This window comes from Podarcis pityusensis, assembly GCF_964106645.2.
Source record: "Podarcis pityusensis genome assembly, chromosome: 3".
Classification (NCBI taxonomy): domain Eukaryota; kingdom Metazoa; phylum Chordata; class Lepidosauria; order Squamata; family Lacertidae; genus Podarcis; species Podarcis pityusensis.
In genome coordinates, this window is record NC_138026.1 from 37,312,458 (window position 1) to 37,334,009 (window position 21,552).

Below are 21,552 nucleotides of genomic sequence, written 5' to 3' on the forward strand. Positions count from 1 at the left end.
GCCCATCGGCCCGAGGATGTGCCCAAGAATGTGCAGGCATAGGCAAACTTGCCCTCCAGATGTTTTGAGACTACAATTCCCATCATCCCTTACCACTGGTCCTGTTAGCTAGGAATGATGTGAGTTGTATGTCAGCATTTCACTCCTCCGTTGCTGGATGTGTGATTGCTATATCACATGTCTGTGTTTACTTTCCAGGCTTGGAAAGTGTGAGAACGGAAGCCAGTCTTATCTCTTCCGCTTGTACTGTACTTTTGTACTTCTTTACTCTCTCTCTCTTGGAGAAGATGTGAGAGGATGCCATGGTTACTTTGTCCTGTGTATATTGCTTAATAAATCACTTAGAACGCTACACTCAGGCTCCACGATCGTTTCTGCTATACTCTGCTGATAGAGTATGCACATATCTTTTGATATGTGTTGCTACAGCACACCAGGACTGAAGATTGGAGAATGTCCCGGGGCTGCGCTTCATCAGGAAGATGCCCGGAGAGGTCTGTCTCATTCCGGGGGCTGCGTGTGCCCCCCAGGCATGCTCCGACATTGTAGTCCCAAAACATCTGGAGGGCCAAGTTTGCCTATGCCTGCTCTGAGGACTCCACTGTATACAACCCTGGAAGACTCAAACTTCCCCCTGCTCCACTGCAGTGGAAATTACTGGAGAGGGCAGGGCCCCTTTGAGTTAACCAGCATCTTGCAGCACTGCTGGTGCTAACCATCAGGCTGACCTGCTGTTATTACTATATAAAGGCTCGCTTTCAGCTTGGAGCAGTTTCAGAGCTCTGTATTTCTCATAAAACAGCCTTTTTCCTTTCACTTTTGACTCTTGCATTGAGAAGGCTTTTCCACATATATGTTTTGCACATACAGTTTGGAGAGAGCAAAAGTTGTGAGAATGGCAGGATTGTCATCATTTTTCCTGGAAGGGCTCCTGCTCCTTGAAAAGGTTGCATCACAACCTAATCTTCTACAGCTAAACATCCTTCCTGGTATAAAGGTAAAGCACTGGCAGCTGAATCTTTTGTTAGGATATTTCCGTTCCACCTTAAAAGGGAGCAGGCCTTGTGAGTCAGAGTCTGCGTATTTCCTGTTTCCACAGGATGTTTCTGTTGTGTCTTTTGTTTTCGCTCTCTCTGTGTCAGAGACATTGAAGCAGGCAGTCATGTTTTTCTTTGTTCTGATCAACGCTGAATAAAACTTGTAAATAATGCTCTCCTGAGTGCGACTTTGGCTGTGCATTATCTGCTAACAGAGTGTGCATCGGCTCTAGAATGTGGTAGGCTATTTCTGGAGCTCATGTCGCTAATTGCTGATACTGCGTGCCTACGGGAGATCGATGGATCGTCCGGACACGGCTTGGGGCCATGATGGACTTTATGTCCCTGGCAGTATCCCAACATCTTTGCCTGGTCGAGAGATCTCATCTTCAGTGAGACTGGATGGTCATACCCACTTCAGTGGCATACTAAGAGCTTCATCATAAGCACCACAAGGTGTAGGATGTGAAACACAAGAGCAGTCAAGTACAACATCCCTAGAGTGAACATAAAAGGGGATGTCTGGACCAGCCAGTCGGACCTTTCTGTTTCTCCTGTGTGCTGGACCCGGGGGGGGGGGCACGTTACCAAGAGGCGTGGTCAGAGTCCGGTCCTGGGTCGACGGTCTGGAGACTGTCCACCAAGGGCGAAGCAGGGTCCAAAGCAAGAAGCCGGGCATGGTCAGGAACTCCGGAAGAACAGGCCTTGGTGCTGGAAGAACAGGTTTCCAACGACGATGTTGCTCCCGCAACCTGGGACTGTGCTGACTGGCCTTTATCTCCTCTGGGGCCAGGGGCGGTCCCGGCCCACAGGTGACCCGCCTCTCCTGGCCTTAAGGCGAGCACTCCTCCTGAGAGAACTTAGTTCCCTCCGCCTTTCTGCCCCGAGCCTCTGCAGCTCAGGAGAGGCTGGAGGGTTACTGGACCCAGGGGCAGCTTCACCTTCCCCTGACAGGGCTGGGAGAGGCGCACCTGCAGGCAATGGGTCCTCAATCACCTCCGGAGCCAGACTGGATACATCTGGTGTCTGCTCCTGAGGACACGGCACAGGTGCAGGCCCTTCAGATTCAAGCCCCTGCCCCGGCTCAGCCGGCCCTGGAGGCCGGGACTCCTGTGCAGGCTGGGACTCCTCAGATTCAGCTTCTGAATCAGATTCCCAGGCCATCATATCCTGTCTGGGACAGACTTCCTCTACATGTGACCAGAGGTGGACATGGCCTCACCTGTGCAGGTAATGACAAAAGCACAGGACTGGTTGCCATCTCTCTCTCTGACTATATTCGTCGAAGAAGCAACATCTGCTTAGCCAAAGATGCTTCCAGCCAAGAGAGGACAAAGGGACTGTCTCCTTATGAGATAGTTTCCAGGTGTATGTTACTTTTCTAAGCTAAGTTTGCCTTCTGGGATCCAATTGTGAACAGAATGTGTGTGAGTAAACTCTTTTTATACTTTTATAGAGGACTGTGTCGTGTCTTATCTTTTATGAGGGAATAAGGGGAAAATATCAGGACAGTTATTATAGAGGCTTTAGCGAGCCTCAGCAAACCCATCCGCTGTGAGTTTAAAAAGAGGAATGTTACTCTGCTAAAATTGTGGAACTTGTTAACACAAGTTGGAAAGGATATAATCACACAATATATCCTCTCCTGCATCCCTGAACATTCCCACACAAGGTTCCTTCCTACGCTCTGTTGTCCCATTTCACTACATGCAAACATTTCCAGATAAAATTTATTTAGGATTTGGCAGAGACGGTATTTATTCAACGCAATCAAATGTTTTTCGGCATCCTTCTAAGTGGCACAAAGGGGAAGTTTTAAATAAGTAGCTTTGTGAAGAGATTTCAACAGTCTGGTAATTTTAAAAATATGTCAAGAAAGCAACTGCCTTCTCTAAAATGTACTTGATTTCTTTCTCCCCTTTCTTTCTTTTTCTAAAAAAAAATACCTTAATTTTGCTGAACTGAATCCCAAAGGGGCTGCTTAAAAGTGCTGGCAATGATATTGCCTTTTTTAAAAAAACAAACAAACCAACCACAACCCTCTTTGTTGGCTTTCAACTAGCACAGTTCATCTGACTCCACCCCCCAGCCCATCTATTTTAAGGATTGCAGAAATGGCTTTGTTTGCCTAGCAATAGCCATTTAAACTCGGTTTTAGAAACAGTAAATATTAAAATGAAAGGAGCGGGAAATGGCATTCAGCTATGTTTATAAAATGCTATTGGGAAACTGCCATCTGGGAAAGTTATCAATGTAAAGGAATGTTCTATAATTTCCTGTGAATGCATGATAAAAGAAATACCTAAGACATTTTTCTCATTTGGTACATGTGACAGATCGCTCATTTCTCATCAATTTCCTCTTAAGAAGGTCTAACTTTGTAGTCTTATATAATTCTGAAACTCGGTGATTTATCTTCCACTCAACAGTTGATTCTCTGAAACACGTTGGCTGAACAAATGTACATTTCTCGTATTGGCAGCCTGATCTTCCTGAGCCAGGATCACCCCATCAGTGAATCCTGCTGCTGGAGAATTCACAACACACTTTAAGGTTGTGAACTGCCTTGTGATCTTCGGATGAATGATACAAATTTAATAATAAATAAATAAAAATAAACCTGAAATGTTCTGTTTGCTTTCACTGGCTTTTTCATTGAAAGAATAATATGCAATCATCCTACAGAAAGATCTAAGGTACAACATATTTGGTATAGCAGCCTCCATGACAACCAGCTGCACAATGTGTGAGCAAAACAGAACAAGAGTTTTACAGGGCTGTGGATATATTTAAAAAATGAAGAGACAAAGCTTTTGGCAAACTAGTGTTTAGGAAGCAGCCCTGCAACCCTGAAATCCCTTATGTGGTCCCATCAATTAGACAGGAAAAAGAGCAAGGCTAATGGAGAAATAATCTGGAAGTCTACAGCAATTCCCAAATACAGACAGAATATGGTCCTCACTGGATGCCATTGTCAACAAGCGCTATGCTCCTGGAAATGAAATATGGTGCTGAAAATTTCCAGCACTGAATGATCCATGCCTCTTATGAGAAATATTGGCCTTCATTTGTATTTTTCTAAATGATTAATGGAGGGCAGCTTTAATAATAACCGCGAAGTAGCTGACACAACTCTGCATGGCCCTCACATGTTGGTAGAGCACCTGGGTATTCGTGTCTCTCTCTTGTCTCAACACATACCCTCTAACATTTCTCTGATGAAAATAGGGATGTCATATTCCATTATTATTATTATTATTACCACCACCCATCCTTCTGATTGGGTTGTTCCAGCCACTCTGAACGGCTTCCAACATATATAAAAACATAATAAAACATTAAACATTAAAAAAACTTCCCCATAAAGGGCTGCCTTCAGAGGTCTTCAAAAGGTTGTATAGTTACTTATCTCCTTGGCTTGCGGGTCATATAACTCAATACTCTCCAACATTTCTCCAATGAAAATAGGGATGTCCTAAGGAAAAGTGTGATATTCCAGAATCAAATCAGAAACTGACAGCTTCTGTATTTCCAGGACTGATCCTGGAAAATAGGGACAGTAGGAGGGTCTGCAACCAGGGATGCTTCAAAAGTATGCTCGTGTGTGCTAAACTTTTTTTATGGCTGGAAATAAAGAATAGTTTTTTAGGAGCATTGAGAGAGAAATCACTTCCCTTATGGCACACACATTGCCTCTCCTGCCTCTGGCCGAATAGGTTTTTGGAACAATACAAGCCCCACTAAAATCTGTTTGACTAGAGGTGGCACTAGGATGACTGCACATGCCACAAACAGCAATCCCTCTTTCCAAATGCCTTCAGCTAGCTGCAGGGAAACAAACCAAAACCTATTATCTGTAGTCTAATAGAATATTGTGTCCTCCTGTCTCTTTAAGATCGTTCAATCGTGCCTGGGAAGTGATTCCTCTGGCCAAAGGAAGAGCCCAACTTAGGGAATCAGTAATTGTTTCTTGGCTCTCAAAAAAGAAGGTCAAATACCACACTTTCTCCATTCCAACAATCAGATCAGCTGCAAATAAACTGCTCAGAAGAACAATGTAATAAAGGATCAGAGAAGTCCCAAGATATTTGTTTCTTTCCTTTCATGTATTGGCAGAATGAGAGCTTGTGAGAAAAAACAATTGTTATTCATGGTACAAGTTGTTGTGTAGTTGAGCAATTGTGCATGCAATGCACAATAATGATCCAGACCGGCACCAAATGGGGCACAATGTGTAATTAACCCAGATCTCTGCTTTTAAATGGGGAACAATGAGCAATTAAGCAAGATCTCCGTGCCTTTGAATGAGAAATGGTGTGCAATTTTTGCTAGACCTGTGCATTAAACTGGGGCATCATGTAATTTAACCAACTGCATATGTGATGCTGTGTAACAAGGATGCAAAAGATAAACTTGCTATTGCAAGTATCCCAGATCTGCTTTTGCAGATACGCCTTGAACATACGATGCCCATCTTGGGAAGCACAGAAAGATCCACAGAAATAAATAAGATTTTGAATACAAACTACAAGGAAAGGCAAAATACCAATTCACATGTGCCTTTTATATTGTTACAAGTTATAGGGTAGGCTGTATGTCTGAGCCCTCCTTCAATTCCTGGATCCAGCCCAGATTCAATTGCTGGAATAGCCAGGCCAGCCTGGTAATACCCCATTCAGTATGGGTCGTTAAGGGAACAAAGGAAGTGGCTCTGTGACAAAGGACAAATTGGTGGGTCTCCCTTCCAAAAGGGAAAATCTGGACTGAGTTGCGAGCTTTTTTAGGGGGGAAGGGTGGACCAAGCCCTGCCCTGCCTGATTTTGAGAAGGTGGCGTAAGGGCTCCTGCAGCCCTGGCACTGCTTCTCCTCCATTGGGTCTTGCTCCTGCCAGTATCCAGTTGGGTGCCAGTGCTGCCCTGCTTTTGAACAGCTTTTGAGCCACTAAAACACACACACACACACACACACACACACACACACACACTTTTTTCAGTTTTTGAGACATTTTCAGCAAGGAATCGCCCCCGTTGCCATACGTCTGGGTTTCCCCGGACATTTAGCTGATTTCTGGAAATTCCCCCCCGGGCGCCATTTTCATCGTTTGAATTCTGGACTTGTCCAGGAAAATCTGGACATATGGCAACCCTGCTCTCCCTCAGCTGTCTTATTGGTTAGAAAGACAAAAGGCCTGAGTTGAGTTTGTGAGCCAGAAGCTGGAAGAAAAGCTGCAAACAGGAAAGGGAGGGGGAGAGGCATGTTTGATTTCTCTTTGAGTCCAAGGCTACAGCAATGGAAAAAGCAATGCCCTTTTGAGGCTTTAATACTGTGAACCCCCCATCATAGACTTGGGTTATATATCTGTGTAAATAAACCATATTTCATGAAGACACCACAGTCTCTACTGTGCCTCATTTCCAAACGGAAACACAGACCCTGGGTAAGCTCCTGGAACCCCTGGGATCTCAGACTGCTATGTGATTAGGTTGGTGTACAACAATATATATTACTTTTTAAAAATTTGAGTTTATTTATTCAGTTTTGTGACAAAAGGTGCCAGGTGGCTGTAAATCATGTGCTAATTAGTGTTGACAGAAACAAAAATAGTTGTTCTCTTTTTCTTTTCAACACAATACGTTAACATATACAGTGATTCTATTTTAAGTTGGTATCAGGACAGGAGTCAATTCCAGCAGTTCTGTTGTACACAGAGTAATGAGGCTATGCTGCGTATATGTTAGAGACCACAGAGCCCTCAAGTTGGAATCTAACCTTTATCTCCAGGTGAGCTGCACCTTTCTGCTGGGAAACCCCAACAGATTGCATTAATTGCTAGAGAGTTATCATTTGCGCTAAGACTGTTTCCCGGGGACAGTCCCCAGATTTACAAATCAGTCCCCTGACAAAACCCTATCATTCCTACGGAAGTTGAAAAGTGTCCCCGGATTCATTGAAAAAAATCTGGTAACCTTATGGCCTAAGGACCTAGCTTACCCATTTCGCCCAGTTTTATTGCCCGTTACATGAGAATACTTCCTTAAAGCAAACATAAAGGTTATGATAGTGCAATCCAACCCATTCTCTATTGCCCCAGCAATAACCATTGCTGCTAAGAGGTGACGTTCCAGCAACACACATAGGATGCTTCTAGACAGTCTGTGGTGTGGACTTCAATCCCATCCAGCAAATTCAAGCTGCACAGCTAAAGCTGATCTGGGACTATGGCTAAAGAAGCCCACTTCCCACAAAAGATCAGAGTTTTTGTGATGAGGAAAGGGATGAGAAAAGTGTGGGGCAACACATGCTTTGATGCAACATAATCTAATCTCCTTACAAACAAATCGAGACGAATGTTCATTAAACATGTTATCTGGAAGCCATCCAAGACATATCGTTGCCTAGAAGTTCTACTGAAGGTACCCCTCCCCCCCCCCATTGGCTTATTACTTATTTTAATTGCTTATTGGCTGCTGTATTAAGCTGTGGATTTGAGTGATCCCTCAGTCTTCGAGAGTGATTTGCTCAAAGCCATGGTTATGCCGCCTTCCCCTGCTTTGCACTTTTATTTTCTTTCCATCTATTTTATCAAGGTATCGGTTACGCTTCTGTAATTCATTATTTATGCTTTTTTTGTTTTACTTCTTATGCATTTGACTGACACCTGGATCTCTGCTTCTGACATGGGTTACTTTTGCTGCGTTAACTTCCCATTGGTTCTCCTTTTCATTGTCTTTCTTAGGGTGTGTGTGTGTGCGTCTTCTTTCTCCAAGATACTATTTTTCTTCTATTCCTTCCCCCGCCCTCCCCATGTTTGAATCCCATGCTGCATGACTATTTTCCCCAGCAAGCGTTACTCTCGCTCTTATGTACCACCCTCCTGGTTCAATGTCTACTTTTTTGTGTGTGGGGGAGCTGATCTTGAAGTCTGGCTTTAATCTTTTCTGCCGTTTTTGTCTCCTGTTTTACTAGGTGGTGATGTGCACATTGATCAAACAGCTGATTCAGAATCCTTCAGAATCCCCCCCTCTTTATTACTTTGATCTTTCCCTGTTTCCTTCCTCTGCTGCTCACAAGTCTTGATTTAGTCATCACTTCCTCATGCTCACCTGTTGATTTTTCTAATATTCCACATTCCCTTTATGATTATCATTTGATTTTATTTGCTGTGGTATTCAGTTCTGCTGCTTCGCCAAGAGATCATAATTCCGTTCCTGCGACCTGATACTTTCCACATTCAACTAACTCAAATCTGTTTCCTATTTCTGCACCATCTACCACTAGTGCTGGTGTTTTGTAAGTCTGTGGTAGCATCCATTCTTCATTCGTGTGATCCTCATAAGTTTTCATCTTCATCATTCTTGCTCTGCTCAGCCTTGGCTCATTCCTGAATTGTGCTGCCTCCTGCTTGTACATTTGTACTGCTGAACATTCATGGTTCAAATTCCATCTGTTGTCTGATTTTCTCCATTTATAAATTTGTGCTCTTTCCCCCCCCTCCTATTTATTTTGTGAGGTGGTTTTTTGTTTTGCTTTAAAAGTCTTATTTTTCTCACTACTGTTTGCCTCCTGTTTGTATGTAATCCTCTTTGTCACTCTCTTTTATCTCCTAAAGCTTTCTTAGTCAAAGTCACTTCCACTGTTTGTCCCAACCTCTGCCTTCTGTTTTCTTTGAGAGCCACTCCATACCCTCAGACATTTCTACTGTTACAAATCTTATAGTGTGGTGCTCAATCTATCTATATCTAATTTTTGTTTTCGTTTTCATCTCATCTTCCACAGTGCTAACGTTGGTCTTGTTTAGCTTTTTCATCTCATCAAGATTCTTTCTCTTCTTTCTGTTGATAACTGCTTGTTCATTAGTTTGTTCTTTTTACAATTATTTGCTTTTTGGTTGGACTCATCTTAGGCCTCTTGCTCTGGACTTTAGGGGTTGTTTTTGCTCAGCTCTGTCTCTCTGTGTGTATTTGAACATGTAATTCCTTGCTTCTCTTTCTCACCTTATATCCCTTCTGGCGGCAAGAGAGGAAGAGGGCATGCAGAGTTTTCTCCTGCTATCTCTGGGTTCAAGGTTTCGTTCTTAACTTTTCAGTACATGCATTGTCTGTGCCTTTTCATAGTTTACTGGACTTTTCTTGTTTGCTTTCCATTTTTCTTCTACCCCACTGCCCCTGTCCAAGTGGTTTGGGGTTTTTTTGTTACCTTTTCTCTGGCGTGCTTTACTTGTTGAGAGATGCACCCCATTCAATGTAGCCCAGCCTTTAAGAAACATCTTAAAATGCATTTATTTCAGCAGCTTATTTTTTATTTTATATACAAAATTATATGTATGCCAACCCAAGGTGGTTGAATTAATTTCTGCTTGATCCTATTGTCAGGTCTCCTCCTGTTACATCTCTCCCCCCCCCCCCCCCCGACCTTATGTTGTATCATTTAGTAAATTGTAAGGCAAGACCATGATTTATTTTTTAAAAAATGGTAAAGTGTCAAGTTGTCATAAGTTGCCATGTACTGCTGCTGCTGTTACTACCTGCTTCTTAACTGCCACAGTGATGAGCTGGGCAGTTGTTACTCTTTAAAATAAAAATAAAAACGCAAGCAATATTGTGTAATTAGTGGAATGCCCACCAGATGGCAGCTATGAGTGTTGTGATAGCCCGAACCTTGAACAGCAACTAAGGCTTTGACAGGGAGGAGGAACCATCTAGATAAGGAAAACCGGTGGTGTCATCAGTTGTTACCAGAAGCCAAGGATTGGGAGTGGCTCTGAAAGGCAAGAGGACAGCTGAGCCTGGACTGGAGACCATCAGCAGAGAGCTCCTTTGAGCCAGTTTCCCAAACTGGGACCCTCAGAGAGAGCATCACCCCTTGAGACAGATTGCCCTGAGGAAACCAGTCCTCTTTGTGGCAGGGGTCACATGCTCCTTACGACCTCAGTGCTGGCAACATCCAAGGCAGAAGTGGCCTGGAGAATTAGAAGCTGCCTTGAGTGCTGGGCTCCAGGCTAGAGAAGTCCCTCGCCAGGAATTTCGCTTTTCCAGAAGGAGTCAGACCTTGGACTGTTCTGCATGACAGTCTGTGATCCTTTCCACTGTGGTGTGTGTTTAATGGTTAGAACACATATAGGTCTGAAAAGACATGCCATAATGGCTGCTGATTTCACAGAGCAAGGAGAACCAGTGGTTCCTTCCCCGGGCCACTGCTGTTCTTGTGGGGAAGAGACATCGGCAGGTCAGTCTTCCAGGTGGAAAGTTGCAAGTTCTTCACACACCATCCATTACCTCCCCCTACCCCACCACCTCAGTTTGTAGACAGCGTCTTTCCTTTCCTGACTGGAAAAAACAGTTTAGGAGGAGGGGATGAGCAGACAGCTGATAGACTCACAGTGCTGTTGCCATCATTACATAAGATGCTCCAACTACTGAAAGTACAAGTAATTAATAGACGTAAGCTAAATAAATTAAGCTATTGATGTTGGATCTACAAACTTCTTGCAAACTGAAGAGGCACACACCCAGATGCTTATGCTGACTTATTACGGGGTGCAAATATTGTGTTCCAATAATGGAAGTTACATAATTCACCATACGCTTGAAAACAACTCTATTTCAATTAAAACAGTAGAACTGATAACATTCCTTTTTTCTTTTTTTTTTTAGTTTTGGGGAAAGATCCCCAGCTTGTAATTGCATTAATTACAAACACGCGCACAGTTGAAAAAAGTCATTCAGATGTAAATGCCCTTAAATGAGAAGAAAGCAATTGGCAGTATAATTTTTGGTTGTTGCAGTTAATGAAACTATTTGATTTTGTTTTAATTGGACTTTTAATACCACAAAGCACTCTCCCAGTGATGAGATTTCTTCAGGAAGTTACCATCCAGCAGTAACTTCAAGACTTGCAGAGGAAACTCATGCTGTGTGTGTGTGCTTTCATGGCATGCCCCTCAGCAGACTTTGGCGTCTCTCAGATTTTACATTTGCCACTAGATGAAGCAGTGCAGAGAGCGGTGAGGTGTTCACCACAGATTTTAAAAACTCACTTTTCGCTTAACTGTTTATTCCCACTAACACGTATCTAAGCAGGTGTCAGTGGCCTGTGATCCTGTCTTCTCATACAAATCAAGCAGACTTATTGCTGGATCTGGGGTTGAGCATTGCTGTGTGGGAGAGGATAGCTGTACAGTGGTACCTCAGGTTACATATGCTTCAGGTTACATACGCTTCAGGTTACAGACTCCGTTAACCCAGAAATAGTGCTTCAGGTTAAGAACTTTGCTTCAGGATGAGAACCTGAAGTGCTCCAGCGGTGCGGCGGCAGCAGGAGGCCCCATTAGCTAAAGTGGTGCTTCAGGTTAAGAACAGTTTCAGGTTAAGTACGAACCTCCGGAAGGAATTAAATACTTAACCTGAGGTACCACTGTATATCTTGCTTTTAGAAAATACAGACAAATCTCTTTGAAAAGCCTTGGGGGGGGGGAGGATAGTTTTGCAATGGTTGTCACTTTTTAATATTTTTGTTCAAGAGCTAGGCAAGCATTCTGTCACTAGAGCAGAAATGGGGAGCCTCAGGCCAGGGGGGTGAATGTGGCCCTCCATACACCTTTATTGTGCCCTCTAGACACTCCCCAGCCTCGTTCTTTTCTCCTCATGCCATACTCACACCAGCTCTGCTTTGCAAGCTCCTGGAGTGCTATCTCTGGCAAGGTTGTGTCCTTGAACCCTGATAATGCTACTTGCTTATATGGATGGAGGACAGAGACTGAGGTGGAGGATCGGGTAACAATCCAGCATGTGGACCAGATCCTTTCTTCCCTCACCACCATCATCCAGGTCAGTTTTGATAGGTGGGTGGAGCCATTTGAACCTGTGCTCAATGAAGACTGGTACCCAGCTGATTAATGCGGAGAGGCTAGCTTTCAGACAGGATGGGTCTTGGCATCACAAACTGCTTGCTGATAGGCTTCAGAGTGATGGCTCTCAGCACACACCAGCTGTTGGGCACTGAGAGCCATTTTGTTTTGCTTGGGTTTTTTTTTTTTTACATTATTGTAATCTATTTGGGTATGTTATTGTTAGCTGCTTTAGGCTTCCTTTTTGGACAGAAAAGCAGGGTACAAATATATTAAAAAAATGAAAATGAAGTTTCATAACACAAGATGTTTGGAAGACGGGCAGTTTCTCCAGGACAGAGAATCATGGTTCTTTCATGAACACTACTAACAATCCTAAGGGACAGGTACTAATTCGAGCTGGTCCTAATGGAAAGCACTTATATGATCGTATATAAAATAAGATAGAAGGTTATGAGAGAAATTGAATAGAGGCAAAGTCTTTTGTCGAGACAGAGATAGCCCTCACATTGATCTCAAAATGATCGCCCCCATCAACGCCAAAGGAAATTAGGAATGTTAAGTGCAATGTGATCTTTCCTGCAAATTCAAGGGTTAGTCAGCTAAAGCCAACAGGAGCAAGATTCAAATCCCTGTGCATTTAATATACCATTTAGGAAGTATTGATCATCTTCTTTTTTTAAAAAAAAGATGCCTTTTTGGCTACAGTTCAGTGCCAGATATTTGGCACAAAATAAGTAGCCAGTGGTTTGGAAAACAGAGCACAGATAGAAGGATTGTTCAGTTTCTTTCTCAGATATGGTTGGAACCCAGAAATTCTTCCCGCTGAGGAAATGAATCCTTTGAAATACACTTCAGAATGGCACCCCTCCTCCCTTTTAGGCCTGCCACACAGCCTGGGTGTCAACAGGGAAAGAAAACCTTTATGGCCTCTTGGAGATGTCCTCAGCTTCAAATTTAGAGTGAGATGTTTTGAGTGAAATATGGGGTCTTAGACCATGATTTCCTTAGTAGTGCTAGTCTGCAGATGTGGGTGCTTACAAGGGAGAAATCTGTGGGCAGGAGAAAGATGCTTCGCCATTCCCAGCTTAACAATTCTCTTTTGCAGGTACCCCCTTTCTGCTTCAGCAGTTTTACATCACTGACCACAGATCCTGCCCCCACAAACATCTGCAGCCCCTTCATTTTAACCTTCATCTTAAGAGATGGTGGTGGTGAAGATGGTATTGATGACAATGAACCCCAGGACAGTAAAGAACAAAACAATACATTAAAAAGAAAATAAATTTAAACCATTTAAAGCACCTGAAAACATTTCCAAGCAGTCACACATGCTCCCAGCTGCTAAGTTCAAGATTGCCAGGAGCAGGTTGTTCCAGCCATCAAATGCCTTGTTGAACATGAATGTTTTTAAAGATTGCAAGGATGACTTCTAGACAACCTGTTTAATGAGCATTCAGCCTGATTTGTTTGAAGAGAGATTAGACTACGAAGGCTATTTAGTAAACACTGATGCTGATTTGTTTGTGGGGAGATTAGACATTGTTGCGTCAAGCAACACTTTCCCTCACACGCATTTTCCCGCCACTTTTGTTACCTCAGAAAGCCTGGACTTTTGGGAGAAGCTGGTTTGTTTTGCAGGAGCTCCAGGTCAGCTTTACGGTAATTGCTCAGCCTGAATTTGCCAGGATGTGACTGAATCCCACAAGAAATGAGTGACAGTCTGGAAGTTCCCAGGGATGGCTTTCAAATGCCAGGCTTATGCAACACTGCAGGTCTGTGGCTCTGAGGCCTTTACTAAATGCTTTCGTAAACTTCTAAAAATTTATTTTGAGTGAAAATGCCTCAGATAGAAGCAGCTTGCCATTTCTTTCTATGACTGACATGGTAAGCAGCTGTACAACTAGGAATGAGTAGAAAGGCCCTTTTCCTCTTCCACTACTATTCTACTTCTCCTGTATTACATTTATATAATTCTCCAGCTCCTGTTTCTGGATCAAGATTCTTGTTAAGACAAGGATGAGGGGAATGTTGCTCCTGTTAACTGCCATCTTTCTTACTTGGCACAGTAATGTCCAGAGAATGTCATAGGACTTACTTCCAAGTAAACATGCATTGGATCAGGTTGTTACAAAATAAAGCAATATATCTATAGAGGAGAAATAACCTGTATTTTTTTTTTTTAAAAAACTAGTTAAGAGAGAATATTATTAATAGGAACAAAGAACAAGGAAAGATTGTAAGATATGTTAATGAAGCAGATCAGAAGGAGAAGGCCCGAATGAATATTCTGTGGGAACCAGAAATGACAGAAAGGAAAAACTTAAAAGAGCATATATAGTCTTCCCTCATGTTACTTTACCATCCTGTGTGAGAACGGTTCAAAATCCTCATCAGTGTGAGAGGAGAACAGCCTTCCTTTGCCACTTGAAGTACTAGGCCAAAGGGTGTAAGTAGTTCTGAAATGTATACCTTTCTTCTGAAGGGTTTTTCTTACAAGATTAAAGGCAGCAAGGTTTCTTTTAAGTCTGAGAGAACCTTTGACAAAATAGTTTTGTCTTATATGTGGATGAGGAGTATGCTCCTTTGGAGAGAGTGGAGGTTGACTTGTAGTTGAGAAGAAGGAACCAAGGCAAGCACAACTTCTCATTAGTTTTGGGTCATGGAGGTACATGCAGGGAGGCCTCTCGATTCTCTGACCCTCCCATTTCTGAGAAATGGAAAAGCTACTCCAAAGAAAAGATTCAGAAGCTCTCTTTTTTGAGAAAGTATCAGAAGGATGGGCCTGGATTTTTGTCTTCTTATATGGCAGCAAAAGAAACACTCTTCAAATGTATATGGGACCAGATTGTTAAAAAATAAAGTAATAGATGGATGAGGCGATGAATAATTTGTATAACAGTAACTAGTTGGGAACAAATATTATTTAAAATAGGAACAAATAGACTGCAGAGGATCATCATTAATTTGCAGGTTAACTCTACATACGGGGGGGGGGGGGGAGAGATTCCCTGGAATCTCCTCAGGTTTGTTTATTCTGCCTGGGCAGACACATCTAGCCCTTATTGAACCTTTTTTATGATTTCAAAACTAGGTGCAGAGTCCTGGATCCACATCATGGCAGCTTCTAAGTTCTTAGGCATACCTTCTGACCTAGCAAATATCCATGGTTGGCTGTTTGAGCCCAAGTAGCAGTATAGTACAGAAATTAAGATTCACTTCCAGTGAGCTATTTGGAATTGTATCTGCATTTTAGTTGGCCTTCCACCACCACCCCAGTGTGTTTACAGTGATGGAGTAGACAGTGAGAGATAACCAAAGTACTAATGTTACTGCCACTGAGAAACAAATAAGGCAATTAAAACTTCAACTTGCGCAAGCACACACACACCCTGACTGAGAATTTCTGTGCTGTTTGCTGATTAGCCTGGCTTCTATAATTTTTAACTACTCTACCCTCTAGAACTGCAACTACCACTGCCCTATAGAATTCAAAATCTGATTGTCGCACTGTCAGATAAATTTACTTACCAAATAAAGAGAGAGGGTATTACTTTTTCTTATATACTTACTTATTTACTTAATTAATGTTTAACTTTGAAAACTTGTCTTCCATCATTGTTTAATTCCTTCCCTAACAAGACACATTTTTGTAGACTTACTTTTGGCTGGGGGACCGCATTGCAAAACGAAGAGGAGTGCAAATTTCAAACAATAACAGCATTTAGATTTACTTGCTGGTTCAGGAAGTCCAGGCTAAGTAGGCTCACATAAAAATTCAAACTGAAATTCTACCTCATTCTTACTTGTGTCCATTGTCGCCAGTCTTTTCCTCCACTACTAGCAATATGAAATGGACAAACATGCTTCATTATGTTTGCGGGAAGACACACAACAATAAGAGGCTGGAGCAGTAGCACCCTGCCTGTCCTGGTGCCCTCCCTAAGCCTGTGTGCACGCTGTTAAATAACTGACTTTTCATTTATATCATGAAAACATGCTCAATTATTCCATTATTTTTTTTTAAAAAAAGAAATGCTAAGCAATATTACTCTTATTTCAGTAACATTCATTTTTGTAATGAATTTAATTATTCTGTTATTGTACTTAATTATTATGTTGCTGTGTCTGTTGTTAACCCACTGAGTATGCAGTAGTAGCAGAAATGGGGATCTATAAATAAACTTAACTTGACTGACAGCATATTAGCAAGATATGCAATGCACATTTTCTCCTGGCTGCACCTTAAACAGCTGTTGACTTTTTTTCTTAGGGTTTATTCTCTTAGCCTATAGGAAGATGTAAGTCTATGCTGTCTTCATATTACTAATCGCTCATTCATGCAACTGAATTATTAGTACTAATTCATATTACTAACAGCTAATTCATGGTGCATGAAGCCGACTGATAGATTATTTTTTTTGAGGGAGGGGACAAATAGATCTTGGCTAATGGTTCATCAGCCAGCTGAGCTGTTTATTACATGTGCCGATTACTTGTTTGCATGCAGATGCAAAGCTCTCCAAAGTGGTTTAAGCAGCTGGCAGGTTGAATTGTGATCTCCGCTTGTGATGAAAGGTTCACATGATTGGTTTGTTCAAAGCAGATTCCAATTCAGTGATTAAAAAAATTCTCATGTTGGCTCAAGCTCCACAAAGCCAGGAAGCTAAGGCTGATAACTTGACACACCCTGTGATCAGTAATGATGTTGGCTATGGCACCATGTGTGCTTATTTACAACTTACCCTCCATGCCTCCCAACTTTTCCTCAGTCTTTCAGGCCCATATGCAGATGGGGAAGGGGGAATGCCTGGAACCAGCAAAGACATAATCCTGCTTCTGTTTAGCCTTACTGTACTGTATTGCGAGGGAAATCCTCCTGGGCATAGACTCATGTCTCTTTGTTGTTTACATCAGTCTCTGGCAGGCTGGGTTAAACAGTGAGAGATGGGGGTCTCCTGTGATGCAGTAGGTCTGAGAGTGGCACATATATTTCCTAGCACAATTTTGATTGATGATGATGCCAGTAACAATAAATGTCAAAGCAAGTTTTGAAAATAGCTCACCTGTTTTTCATAGATTGCAAAGATGCATAAGGTGGAGGTGGTTCATGTACTGACTTTGAGCAGGACTGGGTTGCTTAATTATTGATATTTCAGTGCATTTTTAGGCCAGCACCTTTTCTTCTCTAAAAGGTTCTCACAGGAATTTACACAGAATATCCTGTTAGGCAATTGAACTCACAAGTCTAAGCCCACATGCCTTTTTTGTTGTGAAGTGGCTTAAGGAGTGTGGGATATGAAGGACTAATAATAATAATAATAATATGTGCTGGAAGAGGTTGCTTAACCTTTCTACTTTTCAGCTGTAGCACCAAACCACCTGTTTTATCCCCACCAAGTATATTAAGATCCAAAGCAAGTCCAGGCACTTATGGAGATAACCAGCCATAAGAGAGCCGCAAGCCATGAAGTCAAAACCAGCATTTTGACCTGAGCCTGGGAAGGGACAAAGCAGCTGCACTGTCTCCAGTTGTAGGTTCATAATGCATTCCCACTTAGCAGCTTCAAAGGCAATCCCATGCGTAACACAAAAGGGGTTCCCTCAGATATAGAATCATAGAATTGTAGAGTTGCAATGCAGGAATCTTTTGCCCAACATGGGGTTCAAATACATGACCCTGAGATTAAGAGTCTCATGTTACACTATGTTGGACCAAAGCCCACGAAACACACCAGGTTGCTAGTGCTTTGATCTGGGGATCGGTGAGGTTTCAAGTCATGATTGTAGTGTGGACTGAACTGGTTTATGTTCCATTTCAAAGTCTATATGGTCCTTCTAATCTCTTCATATCTGGAGAGGATGCCTTATGCTATGCACCATCTTTAAGTGAGATAACATATATTTGATTTAGCAGCAGGCTTGTTCTGTACTGGTCCTTGAGTCCGAGCAGAGATCTAACTGGCTGTTCAGTTTTTATCAGCAGATGGAAATTTTTCTAACCAAAACACCTTCCCTGGATAACGTTAAGGGGCTTCAAAATGTTCCAAGAGTCACTTGGAATTTTGAGTGCAATGGGTACCAGTCACAAAATGGCAGCTGTGGGGGAGTAGTGTAACACAAAATGGTTGCTGTGGGGCATGGCAAAATGGTTGTCCCATCTAAAAGCATAAAAGGAGACAAGACCACAAAATGGTGCAGGCATGTTGCCCACATCAGTAGCGCTATCATGGGTGGAAAAGCACCTTCATTAGCCACCACAGCACTCCCTCACAGAAGGAAGTTCTTTGCATCTCTCCTCTTGTTCAGAGCAGGAGAGAGGAGTGCAATGCAAGAGTGACTGAGTCAGTGCAAACAAGAACTGGGCAGAAAGCGCAGTCTCTTGTGCTTTGTGAATTTTTGAGACATTTACTGACCTCTAGTGTATAGCCACACAAGACATGTGGGGTGAGACTGGCTATTCCTAGAATCCACCTAAACAAGAACACCTTCATTTATTTAAGAACATTAAATATAATTTCTATATAGGAAATAGCCACGCAAGAACAAATGGCAACTTGATAAAGAATAACAAAATTTTACTACTGTAACCTGGCATACCCGTCTCCCAATTTTAAACAGCTGCCTTTTTTTATCTGTTCCTTCTCCCTCCTCATTCCTCCTCCCCTCATCTCCTCTGGCTTTCCCTTCAACTGTCATTCTCCACAGATGCTCAGCTCCTGTCATTCACACCCAGAGTTCCACCAGACCCCCCTGCTGTCAGTCATTTTTCTACTCACTCTTCTGTCACAGGCTTCTATATGGATTTGGGGCTGTATCCAATATTGGCATTCTGGTAGCAGAAAGCACTTCCAATTTTGTGGATCCCCATGCCCCCTTATGCAGGATATAGTGTGGGTGTCTGTAGCAGGAAAGGTGGAAATCAGCTAACACTTCTTACAGACACAAGTGCTAAGCAGGAAACAGGCAAACAAGCAAGCAAGCAAGCAGTTGCTAGCACGAAACCACCAGGAGATACAACCTGGTGTATCTACAATTTCCCAGCAGGTGTTTGTCATGAGCTCCTCAGGTCTGTCAGGACTGGATTTGGATTGGCAGAATCTGATGCAGGAGGAGGAAGAATTGGGGTGGGGGGGCTGAATGGTGAGAACTTGGGTTGGAGGAGGGGGAAGATCTTTTTCTGCTCCAGCTTCAGTCACTCTGGAATAGGGAGGAGGGATGCCAGCTATCCCCACCCCCTCCTCGATCTTCCCGTACAGCAGAGAACCTCAGTGGAGGCTGGGGAGAACCTCAGCAAGGGGGGAGAATGAACAGGAGGCAGCTGGGACTGAAGAGGAGCCTGAATAGACAGGTGCAATCTTGTTACCTAGAACCAGGTGCCACCTTTGGAGATAGGAGCATAGCCACCCATCCCAACAGAGCATGTGTTTGGAATCTGAGTGAGTCTTCAGAAGGAGTATGCCATGTCTGGTCTTTGAAAGCTTGCTGAGCAGGTTGTGGAAACTCTCTGGGCTGTTTTCTGCATCTGTCTAGTTCTGAACCTCCCTGATACTGAACTGTGTCTCCTGAGCCCTTTTGTCAGCTGCTGAGCCAGTACAGTTACTTGCCTCAATAAGTAATTTTATTACTTACAAGTAAGAGCTCCTGCTTGCATGTTTTGGGGCAGAGGACAGAACAGTTTTGATATTTAATTTTGGGCTGTGGTTTCGAGTGGCTGTTTTATTTTTATCATATTCTGATTTGCAATTTCTTTTTTGACTTTTGCCGGCTGCTTTGAATACATTCAGTAGAAAAATATTAAGGAAATAAATATCCGAAGAGAATTTAAAGAAGTAAATCAAACATTTTGTAGATTTACTGACTGACTGAACTGCTTGTTCACAGCTTGTAATCTCCAGTACCAACCCTGCCCCCTACAAAAAGCCAAAGAAAGATTATTCATTTCACCCATTCTGGCATTGTTTTCAACCCAAGTGCTGATGTGTCATCCTGCAGTTAGGCAAAATATATTAAGAGTTTCACTCAACTGGTCCAAATGGATGAATGAACTGCCATATATTTCAGAGGCAGCTGCATCATAATCCAATTGTACAAATCCCACAGAAGAGAAATAGATACATGATTCGTGTAATGTTTTAGAGCCTGTGTTCCTAATTATTCCCATGGTATTTTCAGTCAGAAAAAAGCCTAACAAATCCAGTCCTTACTCATTTTCACAACCTTACTAGCTTGTACTGCTCTCAATAAGGTTCACAGATTGAGAGATGCGTTTGAAATATTGGTGGGTATTTTTCTGGTCCTCCAGTAGGTGTTGGACCACACCTCCCATCATCCCTGATCATTGGCTATGCTGGCTAGAGCTGATGGGAGCTGGAGTCCAGGGACATTTGGAGATCCCTCCCCCCACAATCCCCGGACTAAGCCCAACTAATGCTTATACAGTTGAGCAGATTTTTGAACTCTGGGTTTATAGTAGATGTTTCATTTTATACTAAAACAGGCAAATCCAGAAAGATTAAAGTGTGTATTTGATGCATCTTGCCATTCTGAACAATGGTGATGGCGTGGTTGCCCACCATTTATCGAAAGATACATGTTATTCCAAAGTGTGAATAACAATTGCAAAAAGTTGGAGTACAATTTAAAACCAATAGATAAGCACAGCAAAACACAGCAAGACAAAAACAAACAAACAAACAAACAAACAAACAAACAAAACCCCTCAGAGGATGGAACAGTTATAAGAATAATCTCTGGTCTGAAACACCTGAGCATATCAGAATGTGTCTGCCTGGCAGCAAAAAACTTGTAGTGCCAGGAAAACCTCCTTATGGGGGGCATTTCAAAGTAGGAGAGGCTGGTGCACTGCAGTTCAATGGAGCCACCACCCTGACACCAGCAATGCTGCGATTTACTGGGGTGGTGCCATGGCAAGGCACCAGTAAGGCTGGCAGTGATAGGAGTGCCAGACTAGTTGCATCAGCTATTCCTGTTCCAAAGTCCAGGCACCCCCACAGAAGAGGTCATCTCCTCTGTTGAAGCCGAGCAAAGATATTAAGGTGTGTATGGGTATACAAGAATTAATGAGAAGATGTTATTAAAGTGTCAACATACAAAGAGAAAACAATATGACTTCAATTTTACTGTTTGATTCTTCTTCTTCTTCTTCTGTTTCCTTTTCATTTTTCACAAACCACTTTTGAGATGAAGTGGAATTTCAGAATCATGTATAAAGCCCCCTCTCTCTCCGGGCTCATGTCATTAGTTCCTGTACTGTCCCGGCCAGGAAGAGGCTTCAAACTTAAGTGGGGTCATTTGCTAAGGTCAGAGTCCAAGGATACCAATTTACATTCACAGTTTAGGCTCTGGGGAGCAAAGTCAGATCAAGTATGGGTCATTTTCCAGCAAAGCAAGGCCTGATGAAGCAAAGCACAGGTTCAAATATATAAGGTGAGGCAAACCAGAAGTTAAGACATGGAAGGCAAACTAACAAGGTGGCTAGCACCCTGGACAGCTCCAAGCAGAGCCAAGGCATTCTTGACTGTTGCTCCAACCAGAAACTCCAGACTAAAGCTCTGTACACACCATATACGTACTTAAACCATATACCGCCTCCCCAAAAGGAATCGTGGTAACTGTAGTTTACTCCTAACAGAGCTGCAGCTCTCA

The 21,552-nt window shown here is 42.7% G+C and overlaps 1 protein-coding gene across 4 annotated transcripts in view; it reads right to left on the reverse strand.

The window, feature by feature from the left end:
• ASRGL1 (asparaginase and isoaspartyl peptidase 1) overlaps positions 1-21,552 on the reverse strand; it is a 75,405-nt gene that overhangs the window by 32,693 nt on the left and 21,160 nt on the right. Inside the window, exon 1 of one of the 4 annotated variants that reach the window (XM_080998043.1) lies at positions 8,153-8,162. The exons of the other annotated variants lie outside the window; for them this stretch is intronic. The gene's annotated coding sequence lies outside the window, so the exon portion shown is untranslated. Of the gene's footprint in view, positions 1-8,152; positions 8,163-21,552 lie in introns of those variants that run through there. 4 annotated transcript variants of the gene reach the window in all.